The sequence below is a fragment of the Carassius carassius genome, chromosome 36, assembly GCF_963082965.1.
Source record: "Carassius carassius chromosome 36, fCarCar2.1, whole genome shotgun sequence".
Classification (NCBI taxonomy): Eukaryota; Metazoa; Chordata; class Actinopteri; order Cypriniformes; family Cyprinidae; genus Carassius; species Carassius carassius.
Genome location: NC_081790.1, coordinates 18,622,579 through 18,647,363, shown reverse-complemented (window position 1 = coordinate 18,647,363; position 24,785 = coordinate 18,622,579). Strand labels below are relative to the sequence as shown.

The following is a 24,785-nucleotide window of genomic DNA, read 5'->3' as shown; positions in this document are numbered from 1 at the left end:
AGGGAGACACAATACATGCAAAATTCCTACAAAACCCTCTGTAATAACCAGTCATTCCCAGGAATCTGCATAACCGACGTTTGTTTGTAGGAGTGGGGAATTCCAACATGGCAGTTACTCGCACTTGTCCTTGACCAACCTTCTTGCCAAGATAGGTTACAACTGCTTTTGCAAATTCACATTTGGCCAAATTCACTGTAAGCAAAGCTTTTTCCAAGCGCTGGAAAACATGCTCAAGGGACTGTAGATGTTCTTGCCACCCATCCGAATAGATGACAATATCATCCAGATATGCTGCACAGTTTGGAACGCTTGCCAGTACCTTATGCATCAACTTGTTGAATGTGCAGGTGCGATTCGCATCCCAAAGGCGAGTACAGAGTACTGCAAAAAGTTATCTGGAGTCACAAAAGCAGAAATTTCTGAAGCTCGGGGTGTTAAAGGAACTTGCCAATAGCCTTTCAAAAGATCAAGCTTGGTAACATACTTAGCCGATCCAACTCGGTCTACACAGTCTTCTAAACGGGGCAAGGGAAAAGAATCTGGCTTAGTGATACTATTCACCTTCCGGTAATCCATACAAAAGCGACAAGTCGAATCTGGTTTTTGGGACTAATAAGCAAGGTGAACTCCAGGGACTTTCACTAGGCTTTGCAAGACCATTCTGGAGCAAATACTGGACTTCAGCCCTCATAATCTCACGCTTAGCAGGACTAGATCTATACGGGAACTGCTTTATTGGCAGATTCTCACCAACATCAATGTCATGAACAAGTACATTTGTTTGACTTGGAACATCAGAGAATAAAGTAGGATACTCTTGGACTATTTTACCCACTTCACCACGTTGTTGAACAGGAAGATAAGACAAATAAGTGTCTAGATCAGAAAGAATGGCTGAGTTTTGCAAATTTCCACCTGAAAACATCGCCTCACATCCAAACAATCCATCATTTTCAGGACTGTAAACAGGGGGCAAAACAGCAGACATGACAGGTACAACTTTCAAGTCAGTAGCTTCACCTCCATCCCTTAGAATGTAGGGCTTCATCATATTGATATGACAGACTCTAGTTTGCCTCCTACGATCAGGGGTGCAAATTACATAGTCAGTATCACTCAGTTTTTTGTCAACTGTGTAAGGACCAGAGAATTTAGCTTGTAAAACTGACCCAGGCACAAGTAACAAGACCAGAACCTTAGCACCAATTTCAAAGTGGCGTGCAACACTCTTTTTATCAAAATGTGCCTTCTTTTTGGACTGCACCGAAGATAGAGGAGTTTTTGCAGTTTCACAAACTTTATGAAGATTGTGTAGACAGTAAATGCTCTTTAAGCAATTTTAGTGGACCTCGAACAGTATGACCAAATACTAATTCCGCAGGACTAAACCTGGTTGACTCTTGTATGGTCTCTCTTACTGCAAACATTAAGAGAGGCAGACCTTCCACCCAGTCTTTCTCAGTTTCCACACAATAAGTTTGAAGCATGGTTTTTAGAGTTTGATGAAAGCGCTCAAGCGCTCCTTGAGACTCAGGATGATATGCAGACGATAAACGATGACAAACACCCAACTCTTTTGCTATGGGGGGCAAGAACATCTACAGTCCCTTGAGCATGTTTTTCAGCGCTTGGAAAAAGCTTTGCTTACAGTGAATTTGGCCAAAATAACAAACAAAAATAAGTCTAAATACTTTAGGAACCTAAATAACCTAAACACAAAATAACGATGCAAACCAAAAGACAATACTAAACCTACCTCCCTGACTACCCATAAACAGGAGAAAAGAATATATAAAAATAAATGGCACCCACCTCCCTACAGCTTCCTTAAATCATAAAGTACTTGGAAAATAAATAAAACATGAAAGCAACTAGCCCTGCACTCAGGGATTCAATAACAAGAGTCCTACAACAATCAGTCACCAAGAAGAAACCACACGTCTGCAACAGGTGACAGGGACTCTTCACAAGAGAGACAAAGGGAAAACATCCCGTCCCTCCCGCACTGGAGAACTAGCTGGCTTTTATGGTTAGGAGAACAGTCACAAGAGCGAATCAGCAGAGGCTGACACTTAGGAGCATTGATTAACAACAGGTGTTGCTTCTTAACCTGGCGAAAAAGCAGAAACAAGAGAGAGAGACAACAGGCACACTCAAGATACGTACAATTACATAATAATAATAATAATAATAATAATAATATTGTTATTATTGTTTGTAAATTTTGTAATTACAATAATGGATGTAATTAATAGCTGACTTCTATAATATGTCTGTTTCTAGAACAGCGAAAAAGCTCTGCCTCTCTTAATGTTTGCAGTAAGAGAGACCGTACAAGAGTCAACCGGGTTTAGTCCTGCGGAATTAGTATTTGGTCATACTGTTCGAGGTCCACTAAAACTGCTTAAAGAGCATTTACTGTCTACACAATCTTCATAAAGCTTGTGAAACTGCAAAAACTCCTCTATATTCGGTGCAGTCCAAAATGAAGGCACATTTTGATAAAAAGAGTGTTGCACTCCACTTTGAAATTGGTGCTAAGGTTCTGGTCTTGTTACCTGTGCCTGGGTCAGCTTTACAAGCTAAATTCTCTGGTCCTTACACAGTTGACAAAAAACTGAGTGATACTGACTATGTAATTTGCACCCCTGATCGTAGGAGGCAAACTAGAGTCTGTCATATCAATATGATGAAGCCCTACATTCTAAGGGATGGAGGTGAAGCTACTGACTTGAAAGTTGTACCTGTCATGTCTGCTGTTTTGCCCCCTGTTTACAGTCCTGAAAATGATGGATTGTTTGGATGTGAGGCGACGTTTTCAGGTGGAAATTTGCAAAACTCTGATCTAGACATTTATTTGTCTTATCTTCCTGTTCAACAACGTGGTGAAGTGGGTAAATTAATCCGAGAGTATCCTACTTTATTCTCTGATGTTCCAAGTCAAACGAATGTACTTGTTCATGACATTGATGTTGGTGAGAATCTGCCAATAAAGCAGTTCCCGTATAGATCTAGTCCTGCTAAGCGTGAGATTATGAGGGCTGAAGTCCAGTATTTGCTCCAGAATGGTCTTGCAAAGCCTAGTGAATGTCCCTGGAGTTCACCTTGCTTATTAGTCCCAAATACCAGATTCGACTTGTTGCTTTTGTACGGATTACTGGAAGGTGAATAGTATCACTAAGCCAGATTCTTTTCCCTTGCCCCGTTTAGAAGACTGTGTAGACCGAGTTGGATCGGCTAAGTATGTTACCAAGCTTGATCTTTTGAAAGGCTGTTGGCAAGTTCCTTTAACACCCCGAGCTTCAGAAATTTCTGCTTTTGTGAATCCAGATAACTGTTTTCAGTACTCTGTACTCGCCTTTGGGATGCGAATCGCACCTGCGACATTCCAAAGGTTAATGCATAAGGTACTGGCTAACGTTCCAAACAGTGCAGCATATATGGATGATATTGTCATCTATTCGGATGGGTGGCAAGAACATCTACAGTCCCTTGAGCATGTTTTCAAGCGCTTGGAAAAAGCTTTGCTCAAGGGACTGTAGATGTTCTTGTTCAATAACAAGAGTCCTACAACAATCAGTCACCAAGAAGAAACCACACGTCTGCAACAGGCGACAGGGACTCTTCACAAGAGAGACAGAGGGAAAACCTCCCATCCCTCCTGCACTGGAGAACTAGCTGGCTTTTATGGTTAGGAGAACAGTCACAAGAGCGAATCAGCAGAGGCTGACACTTAGGAGCTTTGATTAACAACAGGTGTTGCTTCTTAACCTGGCGAAAAAGCAGAAACAAGAGAGAGATACAACAGGCACACTCAAGATACGTACAATTACGTAAGAAATGCTAAAAAATGTGAGTCGAAACTGTCAAATTTCAAAGAAATAGAGAATGAAATGAACAGAGACAGCAAGACCATCCTTTGATTGATCTGCCTTTAGTCATTTCATGCATACATTTTTAAATTACAAAATATTGTTCTACATTATATCTATCTTCAAACTTGAAGATTTGTTAATACAGAAATGCTGTATTCAAACAATGCTCCCTTTTTGCTGGGAAGAAAACTCATTTTTCAGTCCTTCTGTAGACTGTTTGGCTGTTCTTCATTTACTCAAAGCTCCGTCGGGCTAATAATTATAATTTATTCTGTGTTAGTACATCCTGTGATAGAAATGGCCTCTGAGTCATATGCTTGTTTAAAAGACTAACTACACATTCGACATCAACAACAGTAACAAACATCAGGCTGAATAAGGAAGCAAGATGTCTTTAAACTTTCAATAAGCTTTTGAATCATCATTCCTCATATAATGACTTGGAAGCAATACGCTTCATATTTCTTTTTTAATCATCTTTCATATACAAGAGCCATCCCATTAAGGTAAAAAAAAGAAAAAAGAAGAAGTAATAATCCCATATTTATCAGGGGACAGTCAATGGCTAAAGCCCTTAATTATAACTGTGGGCTTCATTTTTAGAAGCCACTTTTTCGTGATGCATAAACAATGGTCATTTATAAGAATCTGAAATCCTCTTTCTTTTAACACACCATAATCAGCAGCTGATGGGCTAATCACTGTTAATATGAACACATGCCTGTCAATGCATGAGTGACAGGCACATTTCCACAGGAGACTGGAGATGTAAATGCATGTGTTTACTGGAGCAGGCACTCATCTATTTGTGGAGACAGGATTGTCTGATCTGGCTGTGGGGTTGATTCTGCTGGCTTCCTCACTGCTGGTTCTTTGCACCTGCTTCCTGCTGCTGGTTAAGTTTCTCAGCTCCCTTCTCCAGGGACAAGTGGCCAAAGCCATCCAGAAAATCATCAACACAGATGGGAACTACCTTGATTGTTTGCATTGATATTTGCAAACGTTTTGTATCAAATTGCAAACGTTTTGTATCAAAAGTTTTCTAAAATGTTTGATTTAAATATGCAAATGAGTTATTATTTAATGAAATATCCACTGATTAACATACATTTCTACCACAAAAATTGGAACACTTGAAGTCAGTTTCAAAATTGTTGTTTATTTTTTTCGATTCAAATGTTTTTTGCCTCTGTAGAAACCTTAAGGATACAGGAATAAAAATGTAAAGTTTGGTGCGTGCAAGTAATGAAGTTGAGATTTATGGCTCTGGAGAAAAAACAAACAAGCATTTTTTTTAAACAAATATGTATTGTAATTGAAATCTATTGACAAAAATAAATAAAATGCCATAAAAGAAACACTTAACAGTGTCTTTTGGATGTTTTCTTTCCACAAAAAAAAAAAAAAATAGCCTGCAATGTCTCCCCTTAAAAATCCAGTTGAATCTCAGATAACATAAAAAATTATGTTGAAATAGGTTAAATTGCTTTGATTAATATAAAGTAATGGAAAAACATACAGTATGCTGTCATGACTCAATGATCTTATAATCCATATGTTATAATCTTATAATACATTGCCATGGATTTATGTATATTTGTGTGGGAATCTTCTATCATTATTCATTATCAAATTGAATAAATAAATTGCACTTTTTGTTATTTTTATGAAAAATATATATGATTACATTATATGATTTGGGATAATTGAATCCTTGTACTGTGTAATTAGGAAAATAAATTAATTTATTTCCCTTAATAACTGAACAATGCATAATCTAAATTTAGAGGGGAGCTCTAAATATGTGGTAACACCAACAAGTTGCTTATTATATAGCATATTGGCAGTTTTTTTTGTACTTTAAAGCAAATAGTAATGCCTTATTTTGATGACCATATTTTAGACCCTTTAACCCTACCCTATACCTGAACTAAACAACTTCCTTACTAACTATCAATAAGCAGCAAATTTAGGAGGAATAGGAGTTTATTGAGACAAAAGTCATAGCTAATAGTTAGTTAATAGTGAGAACTGCTCCCCAAACAAAAGTGTGACCAAATATGTTACAATTTATCAGTTAACATGCACTGCTCATAATCAGGCATCTTACTAGCAGAAACATCACTAGTCTTTTGAATTTTTGCAGGAATATATAGGCTCCAGTTAGCACTTTGTCAATTTCTAAGTGTGCTTGCCCTTTTGGAAAGAAGAATTTTGCTAAGAATTTCATCAAGTGTCTGAGAAACCCCAAAGGGAGCCTCATGTATCTTTTTCAGTATTTTCAAGAGATGTAAAGAAAACTCTTTCCTGCAGACTCCTCTTTCTCATTCGGCTGGCTGACTGGCTACCTGGTTGGTGCTGGCATGACCTTTGTTATTCAGAAGAGTTCGGTGTTTACTTCTGCCATCACTCCTTTGATAGGTGAGTCCTTTCTCTTAGATGAACAGGTTGAACATATGGGCAAGAATTTCAGTAAAGTGTCTGAATTTCTCCTGTATAATTTAGCTGTGCTCCCAGATGAACTGAGAAATGTATTACACCCAAAAGCACCTCTGAGTAATGCTCTAATATTTGCATTTAGAAGCCTCAGAGGAGTAATGCTCTAATATTTGCATTTAGAGGCCTCAGGGGAGTTAATCTTTAGCCCTCACCAGGTTGACTGTTGACTTCCACTCATTCGTATTCACTAGTCTATGAGCTTTGTGCTCTGAGAATCAATGGTCTTCCCTGTGAATAATGTGAAGGTTTTATTCAATACAGTCGCTCATGCACTTAATTTCCCAGGGCAATGACAGACATAAGTTGTTATGCGTAAACAAATAAGAGTGAGAGGGAGAACCAGTGCCAAGAGAACATCTCGTTTATGTACGTAATCCTCAATTCAGTTAAATTCAATTAAATTCAGTTCAATTCAATTTAATTCAAGTTTATTTGTATAGCGCTTTTTACCATACAAATCATTGCAAAGGAACTTTACAGAAAATTAAGTTTCTACAACATTTAGTAGTAGCTTATCAGAGGTCATTTCATTTGCATATGGCAGAAATGTATGGAAAAATCTATTATAGACGATGAACACTATTAACAGCAATTATTATATTATGCAATCCAATTTATAGCAAAATTTGGTAGTTCTGTAGGTTGTTTCAGGGTTGGCATAATCCAAGGTCTTCTGAGGGCATCTCTTCTCAGGTGTTCTGGATCCAGACTGCAGCTTGTGTATATCCTATGCCGCGTTTCCACCGCAGGAACTTTACCCAGGAACTAGGGACTTTGGCCTGGTACTCGGTGTGTTTCCACCGCAGGAACCAGGAACTAAATAAAGTTCCGGGTAAAAAAAAGCCCCTCAGAAAGTCCCTGCTGGCGAGGTGGTACTTTTTCAAAGTTCCGGAACTTTCGGGGGCGGGACTTTGGCGCTAAACATGCTGATTGGTTGAGTTCTCGCAGCATTGGTTGAGTTCAACCACCATTTATTCAGATCAACATTTTCAAAATATTACCGTTATTGTGTCATGAAATGTAATTTTAAAAGTATTTCAGGCGAGAATGTAGTTGTTTAAAACTCAAATCTGTGGTTTATTTATAAAGACAGCGCCTATTTAAAAATGTGTTTCGCCGATCTCGGAGACGGTGAGCTCCACTCGATCAGCGGGAGCTCAGTGATCATCTATCCGCTGAGAAGCAGCCTCTACTCGGCTAGACCTTCTGATATGTGCCGCTGGCTCTGATGTCTCTTTAGTGGTTAAACATAAAATATAATTCAGCTGCGGGGTAAATCTAACAGGTTTTCTTGGTCTGTATTCAATTTATCTATATGTTAAAATGAAAATAAAAAAGGCAAGTCTGTATAATATTTCGTTTCATTGCAATGGCTGTATAACATTACACATATCCCTGAACTAAGTACATTTCTGCAGCTGTTATTATGTTTAAATGAAAACGAAAGGAGGCAGTGGTATTTTATATCCTATTTCGTTTTATTGTAAATATACTGAGGGGAAAATTGCAGTAGCCAAAGCGATCTGAGTTCACGCAGCATTGGTTGAGTTCAAACACCATTTATTCGGATCATTTTCAAATATTACTGTTATTTGTGTCATGAAATGTAATTTCAAAAGTATTTCAGACGAGAATGTAGTTGTTTAAAACTCAAATCTATGGTTTATTTATAAAGACAGCACCTATTTAAAAATGTGTTTCGCCGATCTCGTAGACGGTGAGCTCCACTCGATCAGCGGGAGCTCAGTCCTCATGTATCCGCAGAGAGCAGCCTCACTTCGGCTAGACCTTCTGATATGTGCCGCTGTCTCTGATGTCTCTTTAGTGGTTAAAACATAACATATAATTCAGCTGCGGGGTAAATCTAACAGGTTTTCTTTGGTCTGTATTCAATTTATCTATATGTTAAAATGAAAATAAAAAAGGCAAATTTATATAATATTTCGTTTAATGGCTGCATATACACATATCCCTGAACTAAGTACATTTCTGCAGCTGTTATTATGCTTAAATGAAAACCAAAGGAGGCAGTGGTATTTGATATCCTATTTCGTTTTATTGTAAATATACAGAGAGGAAAATTACAGGATTCGCGTTGTCGCGGACATTACACTCCCAAGTCGAATGCACAAAGTCTGAACTACCGAGGATGCACGTCCAAAATCAGCGTCCTTTTTTTTTTTTTTTTTTTTTTAAATCAGCGGTACTTTGTATTGAGAAACGCGCGCAGACCTATGTCACCAATCTATTTGCCTAATCTACCCAGGCGGCAAGGAAGCCGACCGGAAGTTGAAGTCGGCCGGGTGCTGCCATCTTGTAGCAGAACTTCACTTGCCTTAGCATCCCATTGACCTCCCATTCATTTTGGCGTCACTTTGACAGCGAATAACTTTACATCTGAGGCGTTTAAAGACTCCACTTGTCCATTATTTATTTCTAAAGATACACGACAATGTATAAAGGGCTGCATTGCCTTCTATGTTAAATTATGGCCCCGTAGAAACAGTTTTTGTAAAAATAGGCTAACGATTGCGTCATAACCACTCGACTCTCTGTCGCATTACCGTACAGACAGGAGGAGAAACTCGCAGGCAATTAACTTAATATGGCGTACTGGCGTTACATATTTTAAAATACTATACAAAATAATTAATCAGAATACTTACTCCTGCTCACTCATGCCAAAGAACTCCCCGCTCAAGCTCGCCGTCTCTGCAAGATTAACGATGGCAGTTTGCACGCACAACTACTAGAAGATTTACATCTGTCAGACAGGTTGCTGACGTCATCAAGCTTAGTTTGAGTCTGCGCGTCAGAAACGGAAGTGCTAAAAATAGCTAAAACCGGGCTTCAGTTGTCTCAATTGAGTTTCAATGGGGTCGCTGTGTCCATTTCTTTTACTGTCTATGAATCTACCCGGTACTTTACACCGCGGTGGAAACGCAGAAAGCAACAGGTCTGGGGGGAAAAAAGTTCCTGGGAAAAAAAGTTCCTGGTACAAATGTTCCGGGTAATTTCGGTGGAAACGCGGCACTAGTTACCACGGTTTGTAAATCCCGTGGCAAAACAGAGAAACAAATAGAGACATAATTAGCGTAGCTGCTGTTCCAACCAAATACCAAATGCTTGGCCAAAGAGAACATTATCAAGAGATCAATGAACATCATCAGCAAGGCTATTCCAGAGTTTGGGAGCCAAATGCCCAAAAGCTCTACCTTCTTTAGTGGACTTTGACACAGATTTTTGACTGTAGAGGAAGTAACATTACATCCGTCTAGTTGCAAAATATAATCTACGAGGTTCTGTGTACTGTTTTTTGGTCCAATAAGTAATATATTTGTCTTATCCGAATTTAATAGGAAAAAAATTATTGGTCATTCAATCTTTTACATTTTTAACACAATCTGTTATCTTAGATAATTTAGAAGTTTCATCTGGTCTCATTGAGATATATAGTTGAGTATCATCAAGCATAACAGTGGAAACTAATCCCTTATTTTCTAATAATATTACCAAGGGGCAACATGTATATTGAAAATAGCAGAGGACCTAGGGCAGATCCTTGTGGCACTCCATATTTTACTGGTGATAAATGAGATGACTCCCCATTTAAATAAACAAAGTAGTAGCGATCAGACAGCTAGGATCTAAACCATCTTAAAGCCTGCTCTTGAATACCTGTATAGTTTTGTTATCCATGAGTATGTCATGATCTATGGTGTCGAACGCAGCAATAAGATCAAGTAAAACTAGCAATGAGATGCAGCCTTGATCTGATGCAAGAGGCAAGTCATTTTTTTAATTTTAACAAGTGCAGTTTTTGTGCTATGGTTGGGCCTGAAACCTGACTAAAATTCTTCACACAGATCTTTTTTTGCAGGAAGGAGCACAATTGAGCAGACACAACTTTTTCAAAAAATTTAGACATAAATGGAAGATTTGAAATTGGTCTGTAATTTGCCAGTTCACTAGGATCTAGTTGTGGTCTCTTAACCCTCATTCCCTGATAGAGGGAACGGAGATGGTATGTCGATGACGATGGGTGTGGGGTTGTGGACTTGTGAGCCCAAATCCTCTCTGATTAAGTGAAACCACCTATGAAATTTGGCTAGTGGATTTTGCATGCTGAGTCACTCCCCATGCACACGGGTATAAATAGGTGACAGGTGCATCCATTATTCAGATGTTGTTCTAAGGAGTTGAGAACTTGTCCCTGGCAACCAGCAATGGTTTGAAGGTATGGCATGGGGACATAATGGGGAAATCAATCTTCAATGAAAGATTGCTTAAAGTGATTCCTATTTGTTGTTACAACTTGGCAGTAAAGATGGGGAAGCAAGCCTTCCAGAGAAGGGCGCTACAGATGCCACATCCTAACAGTAGTGGAGACACTGATATGGAATGACACAGGCCTGGGGCAGTACATACAGAATGGAACTCTGAGGCAGGTCCTACCCGAGGAGCTCCTGACAGAATGGTCTGTCAAAGAGGCAGACACAGGTTCACCAAGAGGGAAACCTTACCATGGAAGAATATCCATGTGGGATCTCCTGTAGGGAATCAAGCCATATGGACATCTAGCCCTGTACAGGGGCTGTCTGAAGACCCGGGCAAGCTAACACCAATGCTGGGTCTGAATTCAGACTGCTTCCCACCAGGGTTCACTGTCTGGAGAACTGTACGGCAGCAGGTACTTGCATCTCTGGGTGAGGGGGAATGGCGCAGCAAGTATGACACCAGCAAGCTCCTTCCACCATTTAACTGTTACCCAACACACAGGAAGAAACTGGCTCAACGCAGAGACTGTAAACTCTCGTGAAGGTGTTTGGTGTTGCCCAGCTTGGAAGCTCAACAGATGTCTTCCAGAGAAGTGTCATGCACCAACGCATAGGAGGAGGCAACACTCTCAGGGTCTCAGGACAACATGAGAGTAGGACGGCCTGAACACAAGGCACTCTCGCCAAAAATGCTTGAAAATCCCTGACCCTCTTGATGGAAGTGAGCGCGGTCAGGAGCGCTGTCTTAGCAGACAGGAATTAAGCTCACTGAGTCTAGTGGCTCAAAGAGATCCCTCTGAAGGCCAGCCACGATAGCAGAGAGATCACAGGAGGATTTAACCTTCTGATACCCCCCAGGAACCTGACGAAGAGACCATGCTTTCCCAGGGACCGGCCATCTACTGCATCGTGATATGCTGCAATAACAGCCACATACACTTTCAAGGTGGAGGGTGACAGCCTGCGCTCCAACCTTCTTTGCAGAAAAGAAAGCACTACTCCAATCGTGCATCTTCGGGGGGTCTTCTCGGAGAGAAGAACACCAGATCACGAACAGACTCCACTTCAAGGCAAAAAGCTTGCCTCATCGAGAGGGCTCTTGTCTGAGTGATGTGGTGCTTTTCCACTGCATGGTATGACTCGGCTCGGTATGGCTCAGTACTGCACGGCTCAGCTCAGTTTGAGTACAACTTTAGAGTGGACATGTCGTTATAGTTTCACCACCTCTACTGCTGTGATTCCTGAAAAACTTTTTCAATATGCGTCACCCCATTAAGCTATCACTGGATCTGCTCCCTTGCTATCAACAAGATGAATGTTTGTAGTAACGAAACAACTATTTTTTGTTTGTTAAAAAAGCTGCACTTGTTCAAAACAGTTGCTTTCGATCCTCCGCTGGCTGTGCTGATTTAAGTCTAGCGGGTTTGTTGTGTCTCATGTCACAAGTTCAGTGACGCAGGTAGTGATGATTCTCTCTAGCCAATCGGTGATTAGCAGAGTTTACATGTCAAATTTTGGTAATGGTACGGTTTGCTTGGAACCTCAACCGAGGTGGTATTGAAAAAAATACCAGTTACCAGGTACTGTACACAGTGGAAAACCCCCCAAAAGTGAACCGCACCGAACCGTACCATGCCATACCATGCAGTGGAAAAGCGCCAATATTGTCTTCCACCCAGGGGCGGTTCTGGGTAGGGGGGTTCAGTGTCAACATGATTGCCCCCCCCTTTGGCCCCCCTAAATTTGGAATCATTTCACACCAAACAATTTTGGGTAAAATGCACAATTTGTCCTGTAACCTGTAAAAATAAAGGAAAACATCACCAGCAGCAAAATTCAAATCTGCGTTCGTTGGCTGGCACAGAGTCAGAGACATACACATTTTTATATCACTGCACATTATAACTGATCACACATGATTTTGTTGAGCTTATGAATGCAAGGACCAACAGAAGAATCACAGAACAGCTGCTGCGGGAGGAGTGAGAGGACTGCCTATGCATAGGGCCCAGGATCTTGTGCAGCGCCCCTGCCAATGAGTAGGATAGAGGCACGATCGCAGCACTGCCATGGTTATACGCTCACATTGAATGTGTAAACCATCCACGAACGCAGCTTCAATAAGCTTCGCCATACCCTACCCCAGTCAGGTGTGCCGTAGAAAATTATCCAAACTTCATATTTCTTTTATATTTAGTTATTATTAATTTAAATCAGAGCTTTTGGTGTCCCTTATGTCTGTTTGAGGGTTTTACAAATATTTAACCAATGAAGAGCATGTCACTAAACCTTGTAACGCCATTGGATCCTCAAACTGTCAGTGAAACCTTATATTTTCACCTAACCTCCAGTAAGAACACAGACTGGAGGCAGATATCTGCTTGTTCACAATGCAAGGGTAAATAAATAACTGATGTTTGAATAAGTACAGTGTTTTCTTTATCCAAACACTATGTCTGTAAAGGCTGATGTTTTGTGTTTTGTGTGGAGAAGAGTCTTATCATTTGCCTTCTGGTTGTAGCCAATATAGTTTTGTACATTTTAAATATCCTGTGCATATAATGCTTCATCACTTAGGCTATATTGTGAGATTTTGGACAAGTGTATTAAACAATAAGAAAAACTAAGCTCCCATATAGCTACAATAAATGTTATAACATGTTGATGAAAGTGTATAATTCACTTGCTACTTTAGATAATGACAGACAAAACACAGATCTACGTAATTCGCTGGTCAAAAACCTTGTTAACTCCATTTTAGCTTTATTTTCATAAAATGTTAAGTGCAGTGTCTGATAAAGCCACAATACCAACTCTCACGATGCAGTGCTTAAAGGGTTAGTTCACCCAAAAATGAAAATTAGGCTGGAAGTCTAATCAGCCCGGAACTGCGTCCAGGCACAACTGTTGGCGCAAGATAGATTAAAGTGATTATTACGTTTTGAATATGGATATTTTTCTTACAAAAATGCATCAGTTCACCACAGCAGGCATTTGCTCATGCCCTTAAGCCATGTGAGACAATTTTTTTATGGATGGGCGCTTTTTATGGCATTAAACATCTTGTAAGATCAAATACAGTTTTTTATATTGCTCCGACTAGATTTATCTGAAAAAAGATAACCATATACACCCAGTGTTGGGAAGGTTACTTTGGAAATGTAATAGGTTACAGATTACAAGTTACCCTGTTTAAAATGTAATAGTAGTGTAACTTTTTCAATTACTTTATTAAAGTAATGTAACTAATTACTTTTGAGTACTTTTTGATTACTTTTCTAAAGTTGTGAAAATTAAAGAATAATAAATAAAAGCATATACATCTATGTGACGAGTGGGGCGGGGCCGAGGGACATGGGAGCGAGGCCGGGGGAGTGATTGGAGATGAACTACACCTGTTCGTCCCACCGGTCTCGAGGCCCATGGAGGAGATGGAAGGATATAAAACTGGAGCGACGACAGTGAAGGACGAGAGAGGACCAGGCCTGGGCTTTTAGTTGTGTTTTGGTTTTTATTTTATGCGCACCAGTCGTCCGTGAGGGGCTGGTGCGCTGTTTTGTGTTTATTTTGTTATTAAAATGTTTTTGATTGTCCGCCGGTTCCCGCCTCCTTCTTCCGGATGAATATGAAGGTTGATATCGTTACAATCAACTTAAATACAGTTATCTAATAAGCATGTGACGTATTCTGTGTAATAAACTCCTGAAACATTGGTGTTTTTTTTTAACTGCTGTCTCTTTGTATATGATGAAAGTTTTCTCAAAATAAGTAAAATGCACATGAAATGACACAGAGCAGTTCTAGAAATTGTGTTTATGTGCTCGTGTACTCCTATATTGAGGCGGCAGAGGTTGAAAACACTGCGAGCTTCAGTAGGCCTATGTGTAGTAAATGAAACCATGTCTTTGCCATTAATTTACAGGAGGGGCGGACTGGGAAAAAAATTCAGACTGGAAAATTCAAACTCATACAAACAAATTCATGGACAAAACTATTTTTTATCTATTTTAAATCTTTAATTTGGGGACATGCAAAATAATTAAAAGTTCTCTCCTGAACTGCACCTTCACTTCCATTTTTCTCTTCAGTCTCTTTATTTTGCCCTGTTATGCATCTCTCTCATGACTTTAATACTCAAGATTGAACAAAACTATACTTTACAATACAATACTCTAAAATACTACAATATCTTTATAGGAAAATCCTAATACTGTACACGAGTCATATTTTTCCCTTACAAAAATTAACCATGCTTTTATTATCCTATATAAAAGTAAAATAATCTTGTTTAATTTTTTATTTTTTTTTGCAAATGTATTTGTATTTATTTTTAAATAAATACATTTGTAAAATAATTTTACATTTTTGGTTATCACAGTTAAACAATAGTAACCATTTTCTCTGGATTTATAGTTACATATTAAAATGTTAATTTTCGTAAGGGTTGTGTTGTTGTCTGTCGTAGCTCCCCCTAAACCTATAAAAAAAAATCGGAATTATTTTCAGCTAAATTACTACTGTAACATAACAACAGATAATAATGATGTCCTTTATATAGTATTTTGAGTGATGACTGATGAGCAACGCTGCTGCTTGATTAAATAAATAAAAAAACAAAGACAAAAAAGATGAATGAAACTGACCTGAAACCCTAAAACAGTAGTTCTGCTTCTCTGCTCCAGCTGTGCGCTTCCACAATCCACTCTATTCTCTCTCTCTCTCTCTCTCTCTCTCTCTCTCTCTCTCTCTCTCTCTCTCTCTCTCTCTCTCTCTCTCACGCATTGATTACTCTGAGTCTGATCCAAACCGTTTGGCGGAGGCGCGGAGAGCGCGCGAGTCATGACTAACAATTCATGATTTATTAGAGATCAAATGGCGGATTCGCAAATGACCGCTTTAGTACATTCGGCAGGCAATTATATAATAATTACATAGGCGTCGATTTTGGGGGGGACGCGTCCCCCCCAGATTTCGTCATGAGTCATTTTGTACCCACCACTTTTTTTTTTTTTTTTAAAACCTTGAGTTCTACACGCTGGCTACACGCTTTTCTGTTCATTAAAACTGCAACAACTGTAACATTGGGATACGTTCTAGGTTGGGGGAGGGGGAGGGGGAGTCATCGTGTCACTGAGGCAGGTGCAGCTCAGCTGACGTGCGTAACTGCTAGCTAGCTAGCTAGCTAATAACATTGTTTGTCAAAAAGAGTGACAGAATGGGTTATTCATTTAGCCGATAAGATTCCGGCACTTACTGTGCATGTCTGCTTGGCTTTAAAAAAAGCTCTGATGTCCTGTCCACTTCTTTTTGACATAATGCTGTTATTATTTTCTCTATATGACTATCGCGCTTCTTTTTTTTAAAGAATGTTTTTCAAATGAGTTGACAGTTTGGAATGGACAGTGAACGAGCGGGAACGAGGCTACCTAGTCTTTGCTGGGATTGGCCAGAATTTCTGGCGAATGTATCATAGACGAGCAAGTCATTTAGCCTTCATACAATATCACAAGGTTGCATCCTAGTGCCATGGACTATAACTTGCATCCTAGTGCCATGGACTATAACATATCAAAGTGATAACCTGTAGAACAAATGGATGTTGTTGTACACACAGCATGGGTCTGCAGACCATTGACACAAAGGTAAGACGCGATAACTTATGTTTATTAAGATTTGCTGGTATTATGGCTAGGTCTTGTGCATTTGCACACAAGGGATCGGCTGTTTTAATTCTTCTCTTGCAATTAATGTTACGTTAGACTTCCTTAGCCACCAACTTAATTAGCTAGTTCGGTTTGCGTTCATACAGCAAGTATTGGGGGAGATGATTGTTGAGTAGTCAGTATCTTGTTTAATTATTGCTTGAATCTATTGCTGAATTCTGGAATAGTTGTGATGATGATGATGATGATGATGATGAGGAATGGATCAAGTTTTAGTCAAAATGCCAGATGTAGATTGGATGGATGCATGTTGTTGTGAATTGTGAGCAGTCAGATCATGGTGTGATAGTCAATAGTGTTCATCTGTGCTACACGTATTTTTGCTTTTTCAATCTTGATAAAATTTGTAGTGCTTTAGTTGTGTTGTGTGTAGATATGGTAAATTGTACTGGGAATTAAATCAAATTATTACATGGCTTGGTTGAATTCCACTGTAGAATGAAGTCTGTTATTTCTTGATAATAACACCGTTGCCATGAAAAACAGAGCGTTGCTATGGACGCGGCAGGATTCTAATCGTAGAGACGGAACTATTTTCTTCAGCGGAAGCAATACAATCGTGTTTAAATCAATAAACAATTTTTTAAATCAATATTTTGTGTCAAATTATTGATTTATTTGGTGGGTAGCCATGTAATAAGCGGGATAATGTAGAGCGAGGCCTGATTTTGGGTTAGATTTTTTTCCCCGTTTTCAGTGGTTATAACAAAGCAACATGAAAGAGAAATTTGGTAATCATTGTTTAGGTACATTAAACCACGTCATGGCCATGTCATATTGTCAACATGGTACTTATATGATGATATGAAGCAGATTAGTGGGTCATATATCATATGTCTAATGCTTTGTACGGCTTTCTTCTTCATAAAACGAGTCGGACATCATCACATTTTTGTATACATTTTTATTTATTTACATTAATAAGATACAGAAAACATGACCTGCGCGAAAGAGAAAAAAAAAATGCATCATTGTACCCAGCACTTCTGAAAATGCACTTCTGAATGCATCTCTGTCCCCACCACATTTCAAACCAAACTGACGCCCATGAATAATTATATTAAATAGTGGGGGAAAATCGGCTGCCAGGCCACCGGGAATTGTCCCGGTTCTCCCAGTGTCCAATCCGCGCCTGATTTCCACAGACACGCAGAACGTGCAGGAGTCATATATTGCATTTTTGGGGCTTAGTATTTACAGACACTAGTCCATGTCATGTTTTGATTTAAGTGTACTGACCTACTTTTGATTTAGTCATCCAAAATGTGGCATATTCCGTCCACGTTAGGCATTCCGTTTTTATGACTGGATTCTACGAACCAGACTGTATTTCCGCATCCCGGAAATTATTAGGGTGTATGTCTCAGAATAGTCAGTGCAATTTGGGAAAGAAATCAGTTAAATCTATATGTGGATGTGTGTAAATATTCAAATGTAATTCCCTTTTTAATCGTTAAAAATTTCCTAAGTAACTGTAATTTTATTACTCATTTTTTCGTAGTAACTGTAACTAATTACAGTTACAATAATTTTGTAATTAAATTACGTAACGCCGTTACATGTAACTAGCTACTCCCCAACACTGTATACACCTAGGATGCCTCTGGGATGAGTAAAACACAGCCTAATTTTCATTTTTTGGTGAACTTACCCTTTAACTATGGGAAAAAAAAGTTTTCCCTTTCTCTCTTTGTTTTTTTCCTATATTTCAGTTCTTTCAGTGGTGTGTCGTGGGACTTTTTTTTTTTTTTAATCAAAACCGATAGATAGGGAACAGAAATGTACACTTGATGCTCTCAACCCTGTCTAATCCACCTGCCTTTCTGACAGATAGACGAGTGATGGTCTAATATTGCTTCTGGATTCATTGTAATAGCTACACAGAGATTATCTTCACAGTGATTTTAGTGAGGCATGGCAGCTAGATTATGGACCCACAGCATCCTAATTACACTGCCTGGGAGACCACTAATCCCAAAGAGTCTTAGAGCTGCCACAGAATCTGTAATTTGTGCAGATTATATTTTTCAAAAATGATTTCTTACTCTCAAAGGTAGTCTTTTCAAACATATGTAGGTCTTGTTGCAAATGGTGCACTTGATATGGATGCATGTGCAAACATCTGTTTTAAAAAGACCTTAAGGGTTAATGACATATAGTAGCTCCCATTATAAAGAAAAAGATAAAAATTAAAATAAACTTAAACAACTTTACACTTTAAATATAAACATCTCAATCAATGTGTGTGTGTGTGTATATGTATACACACACATATATATATATATATATATATATATATATATATATATATATATTACTTTACTGAACTTTAAAGGTAGTTTGTTACAAAGTTCTTGTTTTAAATGAATGAATTTTAATGAGACTTTTTTTTCTTCATGTCCACCCATAAATCAAAGTACATTTTAATTCATATATTAAAAGCATAAACACACTCATGAATAGAGTTTAATTATTTTTATATGAGTTTCATTTTTATATATTTTTTAATAAATTAATACATCAAGACAAAAAAGTTTTATGTCCCTATAAGGGTGCTTAAAAATGCCATGTGCCCTCTATGCACCCTTTTACTAAACCCTTGGTACAGTCTTCACAGCACGTTATTCCACCAAAATCCATACAGCATAGTGTTGATTCTGAGGGCTGTGTGTGCCATTTGGAACAAGGCCATTTTCATAAATTAAATGCCAGTTCCATCATGGTCATACATGGTCATCCAATTTGCTCTTAATAAGGCTAGATTGACCTTACTGGAAGGTCTCATTAGAAACAGAATCATCTGCTCTGGTGAACTCTCACGTTCATTGTGGTTTCAGGTATTGGTGTGATAAGTATTGAGTGGGCCTACCCTCTGACCTTTGGCTCCAATATTGGAACAACCACTACAGATATCTTAGCCACATTAGCTAACCCATGCAGGAGCAGTTGTGTAATGTAACAAAGTTAAAATACTTTGTTACAATACTTAATAATTTTTGGGAGTATCTATACTTTACTTGAGTTTTTATAGTCCAATACATTTCCTAATTAAAATGTTTACTTTTACTCCAATACATACGTATATTCGTTACTTTCTACAAAATTAGCAGGAGAACACAGACTGCAGGTAAGCAAGTTTGACAAACCAGTGGTCTGGCATTTGCAAGTTAGACTCCTAAAAAAAACTCCCACCTTTGCTCATGTGCAAACAAGTGCGCGCCGCACACAAGTGCGGATGATTTCATTTTCCACTCAAGCCGAGGCTGGGGTGTGTGAGATACAGCATCGTCTGCGATAATATGGTACTGTAAGTGGTGTCGTAATGATGTGCAATCAGACATTATCAAGTCAGCTATATCACCAACTCACACACAGAGTGCACAGACATTGATTTATTAGTCTATTAAATTTAATAATATAAAATTCCAGGCATTCTAAATTGAAGATGGCAAAAATGCTTCTGTATTCTTTTTATATTTATATAATTTAATGTAGAACTAGTTAACTTAATCTGTATCACACAAAGAGTACTGTTTTTCTGCAGATGCATGAATACGTTTAATGATCATTTTATACAAGTTCAGTGAAGCAATAAGTGAATTTTCTCAATTTTGCCTACGATAGTTCGTTCCCAACGAAGATCACAGCACTGTTTTGTGTCTCTGAGCTATGGATCTGTGTTTACTTATTGAATGTATCAGATTTTTGAATGAATCGGTTGGATAAATGATTCAGCGATTCACTCAATAACACAGTCAAATGCTTTGTTTCTAAATTAATCAGCCATTTGAATGAATCGGTCGAATCATTCACTTGCTGTCACCTACTGGCGGTTTTAATTTTGACATTTCTACTTTATTTCAGATGTCAATATTCAATGGTTTATGTAAAAAACCAAACATTAGGCCTTTTTATACATCTTTATCTGTAGTTTAAATGAATCCATGTCCCCTCTGAGATACATAAACTGTGTAAATACATGCTTTTTCAGATGCAGATTATATGTTGGAATGAAAGACACTAAGTATCGGATGAAGTGCTTCTTATTCTTACCCAAAAATACAAACTGGAAGAAATAGTTAAACCTGAACACAATCTACTCTAGCTGAGTATGAACATATACATATACAGTACAAACCAAAAGTTTGGAAACATTACTATTTTTAATGTTTTTGAAAGAAGTTTCTTCTGCTCATCAAGCCTGCATTTATTTAATCAAAAATACAGAAAAAAATGTAATATTGTGATATATTATTACAATTTAAAATAATTGTTTTTAAATTTATTATACTTTAAATTATCATTTATTTCTGTGATGCAAAGCAGAATTTTTAGGATCATTATCACATGATCCTTTAGAAATCATTCTAATATGATGATTCATTATCAAAGTTGGAAACAGTTCTGCTGCTTAATATTTTTTCAGAACATGTGATACTTTTTTAGGATACTTTGATGAATAAAAAGTAAAAAAAAAAAAAAAAAAGAAGCTATGTTTTTTAAAATCTAAATATTTTGTAATAACAATATACACTACTGGTCAATAATTTGGCGTCAGTAATTTTTTTTTCTTTCTTTTTTTTAAATAAAATCAAAACTTTTATTCAGCAAGGATGTGTTAAATTGATAAAAAGTGATAGTAAAGAAAATATATTATTAGAGTATATATTATTAGAATTTTTATTTTTATTTTGAATAAATGCAGTTCTTTTTAACCTTTTATTCATATAATATATTAGACAGCAGAACTGTTTCCAACACTCATAATAAATCAGAATATTAGAATGATTTCTAAATGATCATGTGATAGACTGGATGTTACATGTGACACTGAAGGCTGGAGTAATGATGCTGAAAATTCAGCTTTGCATCACAGGAATAAATTACTTTTTTAAAGTATAAAAGTATATATATATATATATGCTGCTTTTCCATTTTACATTTACTTGTATTTTTACCTTTAATACTTAAAAAAAAAAAATCGTACTTAAGTACAATAAATATCACATACTTTTAGACTTTTACTCAAGTAATATTATAAACGGTGACTTCAATTTCTACCAAAGTATTTTCTGGTGAGATAGCTGTACTTTTACTTGAGTATGACTTTCAGGTACTTTATACACCACTGCCCAGGAGACAAGCTAGCTGCAGCCTTTCAGGTGATCCCATTTGAGACATGAACTTTCTCATTTAATTAAACAGTGGCTAAGTCAGAGGACTCTAGGAATGGTGGATTGATCTTAGAATACTGATGCTTCCAGCAGTATGTTGTATGGAGCAGATTGATTCTCACATAAAAATATGGACCTTGCTTACTATTTATTTTATTATTTAAATTAAATGATTTAAACAATAGCATTTTAATATGAACTATTTTAATTATTTTAAAACAACAACTGTTTGAGAATTTAGGCTTGAGGAAAGGAACAATTTCTCTTTCTGCTCATTTTAACACAGAGAAATGCTGAAACATCCCTCACAAACATCTTTTAATGTTATTTTACACTAAATAATGATTTAATGATTATTATAATTTATGCATTTGTGATGTTTATCATATATATTTAAATTAAAATTAATTGACTATGTTAGTTTTAGCCTCCATCAAAATGTTGTTCATAATTAATTATAGCTTTCCAATTTAATGTTAAATTGCTAAAACTATTTTTTTTTTTAGATTTTTTAAAAATAAAAATTAAACAAACCTCAAAATTAAAAATTTGACTGCAAATATAAATGATGTTAGTTCTAATATGCTGATCTGGTGTTCAATAAACATTTCTTATTATAATCAGTGTTTAAAAGAGTTGTGCTGCTTAATATTTAGTTGAGACCATTCACAGGACTCTTTGAATAGGAAGTTCAAAAGAACAGCATTTATGTGAAACAGAAATCTTTTGGAACATTATAAATTACTTATAATTTTAGTGCATCCTTCCATTTCGTGCCGACGTGAAAATAATAAAACAAAAGTCTGATAAGTAAATGAATGATGGCCTTCCAATTGAATGTTCAATTCATTTTCATGTTTTTGAAATTTTCTTGGAATAAACATAAAATAAACATCAAAATTAAACAGACAAAATGTATGTAACATTGATTTTTCCAAGTTAATAAATTTGTATATTGGTATAAAAAATATCGGTCAATGTTGATCTTGGTAAGAGACTGAAAACAAGTCATAAGACTCACAGACCCATTACACAGTTTGTGAAGTAAATTAAACCATGTTCTGTCCCTCATGTTGCTCTCCACGTCATCTCTCTCAGGTTGCCCTGTGTCATTTCATCTTCAATGTTCTGGGCATATTACTTTGCTATCCAGTTCCTTTAAGCCATCTCCCCATCTGCATGGCATGGATTTTGGGTGAGTGGACATCAAAATACAGATTGTTTGCTATGCTTTACCTGATTCATTGCTTCCTCTTCCTGCCATCCATTGTCTTTGCCCTCTCCATGGCTGGATGGCATTTGTGTACCATGTGTTGCTGTCCTCCTCTGCATTGTTGTTGTGAATAGACTGCAGACACAAAAGCCTCACCTCCTGCCTTGGTGGCTGCAAACCTGGGACCACCTACCTCTCTGGATGCACTCACTCAAACCAGTGGATAACATCATCACAAGAGTCACATTGTGCTGCAGGGAAACCCGGAACAATGTTCAGAGCTGCATGTCTCCCGAGGATCTGCCACAGCTGACAGAATATCAAGCAGAGAAAAAGCTTGCGCCTTTGGCACACAATAGCCCAGCTTTGATTTATAGTTATGAGACTGAGACTGGGGCTGTATTTGACTCATTGAATGGCAAGAGCAGCAGGCTGTAGACGATATATGTGGTCCATTCAATGCTTTTTGATCCTTAGAATGGTTTATCTTTTTATATTGTGATTAAACAGGTATCCTTAGTTTTTTTGGTCAGTGAGAGAAGGGGCTTAACCTTAAAGAAAACTGCCTGTTATGTAAGTTGTTATTATTTTCTATTCATTTTCTAAGTTTCTAAGGTTGCAGTTTTATGAAACTTGTCTAAAGAGTTAAAGATCATGGTTTCTGTGATGTTTTATTATTTTATATAGGAATAAACAGCAAACCAAAACAGACCAATTTTAAGAATAAAATACACATTTTGTGTCACCACTAACAATATAGGTAATTGGAAAAAATGAGATGGGAGGAAAAATATATTTCAATGATTTTGCATTCTCTCACAATTGCATTCACCCGAGACATGATGTAGTTGAAATAATATGAAATGGGAGGTAACACATGGTATCAGGGTTTAGCATGCATTAAATGTGGGAAGCAACTAAGTTGCCAAGCCAAAATCATCAAGCCAAAATTTCAGAATGTCAGCAGATAGAAATTTGATTGGTTTGGTTGACAAAAACAAAACAAAAACATAAAAAAACGAAATGTGACATAAGAGAAAAAGTAATGGGACATTGGAGTAGCATATACTTGCAAGTGCCTAATAATTTTCAGATTGATGGGAACACCCCAGAGCATGTGGCACAGAATTTTATAAACATGCCTGAAATAATTGTTAAAAATTATAGAAGTTTTTTTCTTTTTCTTTTTTTTCAGTCAAGCTCAGCACAACTAGATGAATACTTTTAAATTCACTTCATTGAGTGGACCCTGTGGCTTCTTCTGACAAGTCAATTTTAAAATGCACCGATTCAGTAGCAGAAGCAATGACATGCATAGTCAAGCATATAAATGGCTGACTAATTACAACATGCTTTAAAAATGGGAATGGTCAATGTCAAGTGAAATTACACTGACCAACTTCTCTTTGAGTTCAACTTGACTCATAAAGAAAGTCTTTTCCTATTAAATGATATTTAAATAATTTTATTAATTTTCCTTTCAGAATAAAAAGGAATTATACTGATGCATATACGCAAAAATAATTTAAAGTTGACCTGCCTGATATTATGTTATATTATATTATGTTACAAATCTCTTTATAACAGGAACTGCCACACACTCAATGCATAAATATCTGCCGTCTCACTAACAGTTCTCATTGATAGTGCTGCTCAAGATCTGAATGGAATATAGGCCTACTGTACATACTATACTTACTGAACTAGTGTATCTGACACATTCCACAGTGTGACCAATAATTCCAGGAACAGCAAGTATGTGGGCTTTGAGGACCACCCACGCAAACAAGAAGCTGTGCAATTAAATTTTGATTGCAGGACCTCTGTACATTTTTCTCAAAAGTTGATTAGGAAGTTGCTGCAAGACAGAAAGCCCATTTCCTTTACAACATGATTTTGATAAATTTTCCCCCAGCTTTACTCTAAGTAACTTATTTACTTGAAACACATTTAAACAAATAGGAAATAAAACATGCACTGTCATGCGTCAATTGAATCGCTTCACCAGAGTTCTATTACTG

At 37.3% G+C, this 24,785-nt stretch overlaps 1 pseudogene; it reads left to right on the top strand.

Annotated features, from left to right (window-relative positions):
- Positions 1–4,650: 4,650 nt before the first annotated feature.
- Positions 4,651–23,202, top strand: LOC132116517 (sodium-dependent phosphate transport protein 2A-like; annotated as a pseudogene).
- Positions 23,203–24,785: the final 1,583 nt, after the last annotated feature.